Source organism: Aotus nancymaae, unplaced genomic scaffold, assembly GCF_030222135.1.
Source record: "Aotus nancymaae isolate 86718 unplaced genomic scaffold, 86718_ANA_hifiasm-v0.15.2.pri h1tg000036l, whole genome shotgun sequence".
Classification (NCBI taxonomy): domain Eukaryota; kingdom Metazoa; phylum Chordata; class Mammalia; order Primates; family Aotidae; genus Aotus; species Aotus nancymaae.
This window is the reverse complement of record NW_026988450.1, coordinates 26,838,734-26,848,904: the sequence shown is the minus strand read 5'-3', so window position 1 is coordinate 26,848,904 and position 10,171 is coordinate 26,838,734. Positions and strand designations below refer to the sequence as shown.

Genomic DNA, 10,171 nt, shown 5'->3' with positions numbered 1-10,171 from the left:
CCTAATGATTCTTCAATATCTATTCCCTCCAAACGCATTCCATTCTTCATCATGAGCTACACAACTCTGGACAAATTATTTAATTTCTCCAAACTTTAACTTCTTTTCTGAAATGCATGAATAAATATGATCATATATGCTAATGTGTTTGTAAGATTAGGTACCTATTCCACACAGAGTTCAGCACATAGTAGGTGCTTAGTGAATTGTAGCTATTATTACTATTATTATTGCTAACATCGTTATTATTCCATCTACAAAAAGAAAGTCTGCATTTCTCAACCAAAACATAATGAAATCTACACTGGGATCAAAGCATTTGAATCCATAGGTACTAGGTCTCCAAGCCCTAAGAAATGTATTAACAGGTAGGACATCACCAGTGGTGAGTAAGACAGAGGTAGTAGCTTAAAACTCTGTAGCCAATGCTTATTACCTGGGGGATGAAATACTCTGTACTCAAAACCCCTGCAACATGCAATTTACTCATGTAACAAACCTGCACTTGTACCCCCTGAACCTAAAATAAAAGTTGAAAATGAAAAATAAAAACTCTGTAGTCAAAGACATAAAGATTGCCTCGAGTGAAGGAACTTAATTGGTAACCAAAAAGACAACTAACAAGGGGGAAGGAGCAACTCCAAAGGACAATAATGTCATTATTGCCATCCTGCACAAATACAAAAACTACACATATTTTTAGAAAACACTTAAATGTATCAAAATCCAATTATCTGATGAGCTCTGAATAACATGTCATTTGTTTATGAAGCATAAGCAATATACCTACAGATTGATCTACTCTGCAAAAGTAAGGAGAAAAGAACACCTCCATCCCTTTTTCTGGATCTGTCAAGTGTGCTGTGCTTTCTCTGTCAAGATCACAAGCTTTGGTGAATTAGTCATGGGTTTCTCTGTTTTTAGTTCAGATAAGCTGATTGTTTGCTTTTGAATCCAGTGTACAGACCTGTTGGAAAGTTGAGAGAAGGCCCCCAAGGAATACACTGAGGACTACAGTAAAACCCTAGCCAAAAGGAGTACACAAACTGCTCTCCAGATTTGACTGCATGAATACACACACCGCCTTAATTAATCCATCATTAACATCAGAGTGCAGCACAGGGCCTACCACACCTGGCTTGACAGCTGGATTGAAAGCGCTGTTGACAGCTGGTGCTTATGCACTTGCTTGAAGTAAGGGGGCTGATGATGGGCTTGCCTAGGGAGCTAGAGCCCTGTCGAGAGGTTATGTGTTTGATGAAGGTAATAGCAGTTAATGAGAATATTTTTTGCTAGAGTTTGGGGACTGATGTAACAGCATTACAATAAAATGCACATAGTTGGCAATTCAATACCTAACACTGCTAAATATTGTAAAGCTATGTAAACATTTGATCAAATATCTCCTGTGCTAAGAAGAACGCTCCCACGGAGCAGTATTTTTAATGTTAAATAGCTAAATAGAATCGCTGCAGGTCCTCGTGGCTTGTGGGGGTGCGTAAAACAGTCCCACAAATATCAAGGTAATTCCCTTCTAAACACTTGGTCACACTCTATGCTTACTACTACAGAGTGTGACTTTAACTCCAAATCTCCTCTTTTCTCTAAGGCAATGTTTAGCCTTTATATTTTAGGGACTTATACAGGTAGTGTTACCTATCATAGCAATTAGGGATGATTAAGTGACTTCATGTGGTGATTGATGGTTCTTTCTAGTGTTTATTAAGTTTGGAGCACTTCTCACTTGTTAATATATGGGAAAAAAGGTTGGGTCAGTTTCATCTCCACTTTCAACAGACTGAGAATATGACTTTTCTCTAAGTGTCCTGCTTTTGGCTCAGCTTAGCTTAGCAGCTGCAGCAGCACCATTAATAGTTTCACAGGGCCTATGGAATTAAGGTTAAACCCTGAAAACCCTGAAATTGGCACTTAGATCCTTCGCTGCCCTGCTTCCATTGATCAACCCAACCTGTCCCTTCAGACTCTAAGGTGGCTAAACTGAATTTGTTACTGTTCTCTCAAAACAGACTGCTTTTTTTTTTTTTTTTTTTTTTTGGTCTTTCTGTGCCTTTGTTCACATTGTCCCAACTCCCAACTAATCTTTCATGACCCAGGTCAGAAACCACCTCCTGATCACATTTGCTTCCTCGGAGCTATGTGGAAGAATGAAAGTGGCTTGACCCACTACTGTGAGATTTTTAAAGGCAAGGGACTCTGTCCTATTTATCTTTTGCCAATTCATTTTTGGAATAAATGAATTAGTGACAAAATCAAGAATAGAAGCAGGTCTCACTGTGTAGTACAGTGTTGCCCCCACCACCTTACATTATTCCCCAGCTGTGACTAAGTGAAAGACATTTGAAAAGGTAGAAAGAAAAATCCAAATCTATCCCTTGAATTACATGTAGTGTATGCTCCTCTATTAATAATACCAGGTAACAGTTTTTAAGTCTTTATTAAGCACATTCAATACATTTTTAACTTATGACTCACAGTCAACCAATGAGATATTATCACTCTCATTTTATAAGTAAGGAAAATGTGACTCACAGTGAAAGTTAAGTAACTTAAGTTTACAATGAGAAACTAAAAGAAGTTAGGTCTTATAAAGCTAACCTTTACTGAACAGATAGTATGCTCTGGAGACTGTTCTAGGCTCTCTCCCATAGTAAGTCATTAATCCTTAACTACTCTATGAGGTAGGTACAATATAAATTTCAACAATGAGGAAACTGAACAGCAAAAGAGGGTAAACACTGCGTGTCAAATTGTAATCAGTGGGGCTGAGATTTAAACTCAAGGAGTTTATCCCTAACTTTCAACTACTGTACTATAGTGATTCCAGCATCTTTGACATCAAGCTCAAACTATTAATTGCTATGTGACCTTGCCTCGAATGGAACATTTATGCCACTGTGTTAATAGTGTATCTGTTTGTACATGCCTGAATTCCTAGGCTGTGGCTTTCTCATCACTGTATATCCTACGGGGTCTAATTATCTAATACTGTTTTATAGAGCTAGGTTTTCAACAAATATTAAAGGCATTTCACTTATATACATTGCCTTAAATCAACAGAAAACTATTAAGAGACAATCTTCTATGAGTCTCTCACATTTCTGCACATCTTAGAGAGGGAGTGACACCATTTCTTCCAGATTATCTTCTCATCAATGCTTGTGTAGCAAATAGCCTTGAAAAACAGAAATAGTATCTTCCTCTGGAGTAAAGTGCAAGTGTGCTTACAGCTTTAGGGAGTAGATATAATACATTCTCCAGAGTAAAAAATGGGTATGTGTACTGCACATTACAAAAATCCAGATTCCCTAAATTCAAGATTACTCTCCTGTAACATAATTCATTGCTTATGTAAACATCTCTCTAGGTCTCCTGGGAGACCTGATACAAATAGGCAAGATCTGATAAAAAATAAATAAATAAGCCCATGCTAGTTGCTGCCCATGAGTAATAAAAGTCCTTTGTCTCTAGCATAGGAATCTTAGGTCTTCTGCCATCATGCTAGGGACTGTAGCTGGCTAACCTGTAAGCTTGCAAGGACAATCAAATCTTAGACCCTTCAGAGTTCTTGCCTAAAACAACTAAGGTTATGAAAACAAGTTTCCATGGTTCTCTATGGGTAACTAACACATTATTTCTAAAGTAGAAGTTGGGAATTTTTTAAATGTTTAAATTATTCACTTATAAGTAATTTATTTCCTAGTGAAGATGTGTGTTGTTCGATAATGTCTAAATAATATTTCTTTTTGAAGACCATAGAGAACTTCTATTGATAAATATTAATGAATTATCAACAGTTGATAAATCTTAAGGATAATCTTAATGACAAATCTTATTGAATTCAATAAAAGTAGGAAAACACAATTATAATTATGGTCAACTAGTAATCATAGCTATAAGTAATGTTTTTAACCATGTCATAATAAATCTTGAAGGCTCATTTGAGAAATAGCTATCCAAATTTTCTGTTCTTTCTCAAATGTGCAGAGAAAATTCTGGCTTTCTTCTTTCTTGCCACAAAAAAAGTCATATAATAAAAATAGTTCTAGGTTATGAAGAAAATCAGTATTAAAACCATGCCTCCTCATTTATGCATTCATTCACTCATTCATTTATTCAACAAACATAGCTGAGTGCCAGACACTGTGCTAGGCACTGGGACTCTAGTGATTGGTAAGACTCAGTTTAGTAGAGAAATGATTGTGCATGTCTTCAGCCAAGTGTCTTGAATTCTGTGGACCTTAAATTCGTCATCTATAAACGTGTTTCATTGTATTTTATAAATTTTTGCACATTTGAAATCATACGATTTTATTAAATAAAAATTTTAAAGGCTACCTTGGATTGTAAAGGCTACCAAACCCGTTATCACAGACCATGTGGCTCAAATCTAAACTGTAAAAGATTCAGAATGTTCAAACATATTTTTGTTTTTTAAACAAAATCCCTTATGCATCACCCTTGAGGGCATGAAAGACTATAAGATGATGTTAGGAGGAATCATTTAACTCCTCCTCCTCAGGTTAGAAGACAGACAGATTTGTCTTCATTTCTAAAGGGAAAGAGGTGAATTCACTAACTAGTGAATTTAGAAGGAACAGGGACAACATGATTCTGTTCCTTCCATGTTTCTCCCCTCTGAGAATCTGTCCTCAGGATGCTCCAGTGTCTGCTTCTTCATTGCAGCAGTTCTACAAGGCAGGATTTACCCTTAAAGGATTTACAATGAAGGAAGAGAAGCATCCAATTTAGGGTGGATACATGGAAAAGTGAAAGTGTTAGAAACCCTAATTGCCTGCAGATTTAAGTCATGTTTTCCCAACTTTTGAAATATAAAGCTGACATACTGATCTCATCTATATGATTTTTATGTCTTATGTTTCCATTGTTTGACAACTTGCACAAAGATAAAGGGTGGGGTTTTATTAGCCTCAAACCTCAACAGAAACAGGCTTCTAAAAAGTGTACATAGTTTTGCCTTACACTGTGACCGAAATATAAAATAGTTGTCCCCAATTTTTGAAATACTTTAAAGAAAGTCTCTATTACAAATTTACCAGAGAGGCATCTATTATATTTTATCTTAATGCTGGTAGCTCTATTATTGTTTTACAATTACTCTACTGTAGTAAAAAGTGTATTTTAGATACAGTAAAATTATTAGTCATTTGACTGAACTTGAGTACTCAGTCAAGTGCATGACAGATAAATTGATGGTTGAGAAAAGGTAAATGTTGAATTAATGATTCTAATAATAAATAGATGACAAATTAGTTATCAAATTGCACATTTCCAGAAAGTAAGGACTTTCCTGTTTCTGAAAACCTTGTGACCTACAGACCACCCCATTCAAAATATTTTAACACAAAGGTATTTCTTCAGTAAACGTTTGTTGAATATGTGTAGAAGTAAGTGAAATAATGCATAAGTTCATTCTTTATTCATTTGTTTTTCCCATTGGATCACTTCTCAATGGAACTTGTTATAAGATTTGAACATGTTTTTCAGTCCATATATTCCATATACCTTTTTTAAAAAATTATATATTAGGAGAACAATAAGCATGTATATGTCACTTCACTAGGGATGACAATCTACAACTTGTTAACATTATTGTAATGGGCAAAATAAAAATAAAGTTAGATTACATAGTGCTTCACCATCAAAGACAGAATTATATTTAATTAGACTCTGTGAAATGTCTATTTGACAGATAAGGAAACTGAGATTTAGAAAGATTAAATTAACACTAGGATGTGGCAGAGTTGATGATTAAACCCAGTTCATTTGATATCAAATTCTCATTATTCAACACTGTGACTGCTTAAAAATAGATTTGAAATTAAGAAACTTCTATAACTGCTAATAATTATCAGCTGACTGTCTAATCTTAGAGTTTGAATTTATTGAATTCTTACACTAGAGTAGAGAGCAAAGGTCATGAAGGTGGTATATGCTGTATAGTGCAAAGTAAAATGACAAGAAAACGTTCTGCTGACAAAATGTCAGTAAGGAAAAAGTGGGGCTATTTCAGAAAAATAAAGGAATCATTTTAAACAATGCTGTAAGAAATAACAAACCACCTTTAATGGTATTGTTTTATCTCAAGAACCAAAGTTTTTAATTCTGGAAACTATTTTTAGAATGCAATTAGTATGTCATCAAGACTTTCAGATTATGCTCATGATTCATTGTAGACTATACAGAGAACAAACAAGATTTTTTTTCTTTCAACAAAAAAATGGATTATCTATTTGATTAAAACTGTGAAGCAAATGAAAAATCTTTAGCAAATACATAGAACACATCCTGAATCATTTAAAACAATGTTTCACATAGTTTACATTTGAATGGTTTCAATCAGTACAATGAAACCTCTTTGACTGGGTATTAAGTGAATAATAAATTAATTAAGAATAGTGGTAAAAACTATACTCAAAATATATAATAATCTCAACATACTGGTAAATTTATTGTTTAATTTTAACATTATAATTTTGATGAAAATTTCCACAGTGGAAAAAGTAAATACAATTCTTTCAAATAAGTAACAAAAAAGAAATTAGATAAAGTGCATTGATATTTTCTTTGCAAGTAAAAATTATATCTTATATTGCAAATATATTTACCTAAAATTGGGTAGTCTTTTTACAATTTACAATACATTACTTTCCTCTTTCCTTCAGTTATTCATATTAAACAAGAATTTACTGCACACATACTAGTGAATAGTAGTAACAGGAAAGAAAGGCAAAGTGGAAAAAGAAAATAGGGTTTTGATATCCTAAAAAATAGAATGTGCTAGTTAAGCAGGAGAATGACATGTAAACAAATGATGGAGAAACAACAGGATAACAGCTCTTCTAATATTATGTTAAAACTGTTATAGTAGCAGAATTGAGAAATATATCTGGCTATTGAGAAAAATCACCAAGAAAATGACATTTGAACCAGATCTGAGTTGAGCAGACAGAGAATAGAGATAGATTGGTCATAGGCAGAGGAAGACTGTATGAAGTCACCAGGCAAGTGTAGGCAAGAAGTAGAACAGTGGTGCTGTACATACAGCTCATGTGAAGGTGGATATGGAGAGAATGGACACAAATAAAGGTAGAAAGGGACACATGAATTAAAAGCCTTAAGTAGGATCAAATACTCAATCCAGCTGAAAAGCAATGGAGATTTTTGGAGTAAGAAAATCACAAAATTAACATTGGTTTTTAGAAATAAATATTCTAATGAATGTGAATGTGTAGCAAAGACAAATATCTCAAGTCTCAAAGATCTCTTCGGAAATTCTTTGTTTCTGTGAGATGAGAGGGGACTGGGACCCAAATCAACATAGTGACTTAGAGCTGGGAATGGGCTACGAATCAACTATTATTTTATTTTTCCGTAATACAAATTTATTCTTACATAAAGCATAGCTTCTGAAGAGTGGCGCCTGGAAAGGGGAGGTGAAGCTGCATGCAGGAGGCTCCGGGTTGGCGGCTCTGGACTGGCGGGGCACATGGTGGTTACAGGTTCTGCCCAATGTACGTGGAGATGTCAATTTCCTCTGGAAGCGCTGCACAATAACTTTAAACTGGTCCTGGATGTCATTGATGATTTTGGCATCATTCTCGTCAGACACAAAAGTGATGGCTAGCCCTTTGGTGCCAAAGCGACCCGCCCGGGTCACGCAGTGCAGGTAGGTGTCTAAGTCCTCAGGCATGTCGTAAAGACGATGTTGACTCGCTCAGTATCTATCCCTCGGCCAAAGAGATTGGTGGCCACTAGCATCCACGGTTGGAACCTTGAACTGCTGATAGCGTGACAGGCGCCCCTTCTGGGCCATGTCCCAGTGGATTGCGAAGGCCAGGAAGTTCTTTCTGCTCCACAAGGAGCTGGGCCAGGGTCATGCAGGGTTGCACTGACTTGATGGAGATTATCACCTGGTTAAACTCCAGCATGTCCAGGAGTTCGAAGAGCTTGCGGGTCTTCTCACTGTCTTTGAGTTTGAGGCAGTACTGCTACAGTCCGTGCAGGGTGAGCTTGGTCTCGTCATCCACAAACACCTCCATGGGACCCTGCATAAACTTCCTGCATACAGGTCGGATGTCCTTGCTCAGGGTGGCGCTGAACATCCTGTACTGCTTCTCGCACGGCGTCAGGCGGAAGATCTCCTGCACGTCTCGCCGCATGTCTAGCTGCTTCAGCATCTTGTCACACTCGTCCAGCACAAAGTGCTTCGCGTTCTTTTGGCTGAAGCTCCTGTTCGGCCCAGACACCAGGATGTGGCCTGGGGTCCCCACCACAACATGGGGACAGTTCTTCAACACTTCTTCATCCTTTTTGATGGAGAAGCCCCCGAAAAACACAGACAACTTGACGCTGGACGTATACTTGGAGAAGCGCTCATATTCCTTGCTGATCCAGAAGGCCAGCTCCCTCGTGTGGCACATGACCAGGACCATAACCTGTCTGTTGATGGGCTCGATCTGCTGCAGAGTGGCCAGCACGAATACTGCCGTCTTGCCCATCCGAGACTTGGCCTGGCACAGGACGTTCATGCCCAGGATGGCCTGGGGAATGCACTCGTGCTGGACCTCAGATGGATGCTCAAAGCCACAGTCCACGATGGACCGAAGGAACTCAGCGTCAGCAAAAAGCACCGGAAGCCAGAACTGTGTATGGAAACGTAGGATCCCTCGATGTCTTTTTTAGGGGTAGCTGGAGTGCTCTCTTGAGGAGCCTGGGGCTCTTCCTCTTTGTCGTAATCCAAAAGCTCGTTTTCCATATCACGTTCTTCCATGTTGCTGCCTCCCTGTTCTTCTCCGCGTGCTGCTGGGAGAGACTTCTGACCGGTTATCTGCCGGACGCTCAGACTGAAGCACATTTTAAAAGAAGAATAGCCTTAGGGTCTCATAAGATTCCGTGTGAGAAGCTGACAAGAATCTGAGATAATGTCAAGCTTTTGAATTTAGATGACTCTGTTACTATTATGATGACTCTCTGTTACCACATGATGTAGAAAACGAGTTCTCACAAATTAGATACATCTGTTTTGAAAGCAGATCTACTTTTCTAAATGAGCAAAGGACATGAGTAAACAGTGCACAGAAAAATGAAAAGAATATAAACAATTCATGAAATAATTCATGAAATAAATTCATGGATAATTCATGAAATAATTCATGAAATAAACAATTCATGAAATAAACCTCAACTCAGATTTAGACTATGGGAACTTAGGCAGCCCTTGGGATCTTGGGGTAAGGATCCCATGAACCTCTCGACTTAGAGTGTTGCCTTTAACATGACTGTGCTGCCAAAATGCCAGTCACCATGTCTCTCATTTTAATACTGCAAATCCTTTGGAAATCTCTGATCCAGTTTCCATCAGGTGTCCACATTGGGCAATTAAGCTACAAAGGAGAGGCAAAGCGATGCAGACATTTTCAAGATGGGAGAACTATAAGCATGATAGGCAATTCTAATTGGATGAGGGCAGAAAGCGGAGGGCTAGACAGATAACTCTCTCCCCAAAAAGATACTGTAAATTATCACACAGATATATTTGAATCCATCTACTCACCTCAATTAAAGAGATTCCTTTCATAAAAGTATTTAGTTAAAAACTACTTTTTGAAACTTCTTAAAATTATTGCCATTTCTTTTCAGAAAATTGTACTGTTGCATCCCTTCCCCACCCCAAGACTGACTCAGAGTGTGTCTTTCAGCACACTTTTTCTGAATATTGATTATTATAATTTGTTAAAATATCAATTTCAATTTGACAGGTCAAAAAACAATAGCCATTATGTTAACTTCAATTTTGTGAATGTTAGATAACCCACAAAATTTGAGTAATGTCTTCTACCACTCTTCTCTATATTGTCTTGGACTAGCTTAAGTTGCTTTCTCTTCCTTACAAACAATATTTGAAAGGAAAGTCAAAAATGTAACATTGTCAATCTCAGACAACTAGTGAAAATTTGAAAGTGACACATATGTATCAACAGGAAAAAATGGCTAAATATGTTTTGTTAAATGTATACCAAAAATATATATATTTAGAAATTCATTTTCAAGCAACACTAAAATGTGCTCATGGTGCCATATTAGGCACAAAAAAAATTGTTGCAAAAGACTTTGTATACATTGCCATACA

General features: G+C 37.0%; 1 pseudogene; it reads right to left on the bottom strand.

Annotated features, from left to right (window-relative positions):
* Positions 1 to 7,535: 7,535 nt before the first annotated feature.
* LOC105716318 (ATP-dependent RNA helicase DDX39A-like) lies at positions 7,536 to 8,812 on the bottom strand (annotated as a pseudogene).
* Between the last annotated feature and the right edge of the window lie 1,359 nt (positions 8,813 to 10,171).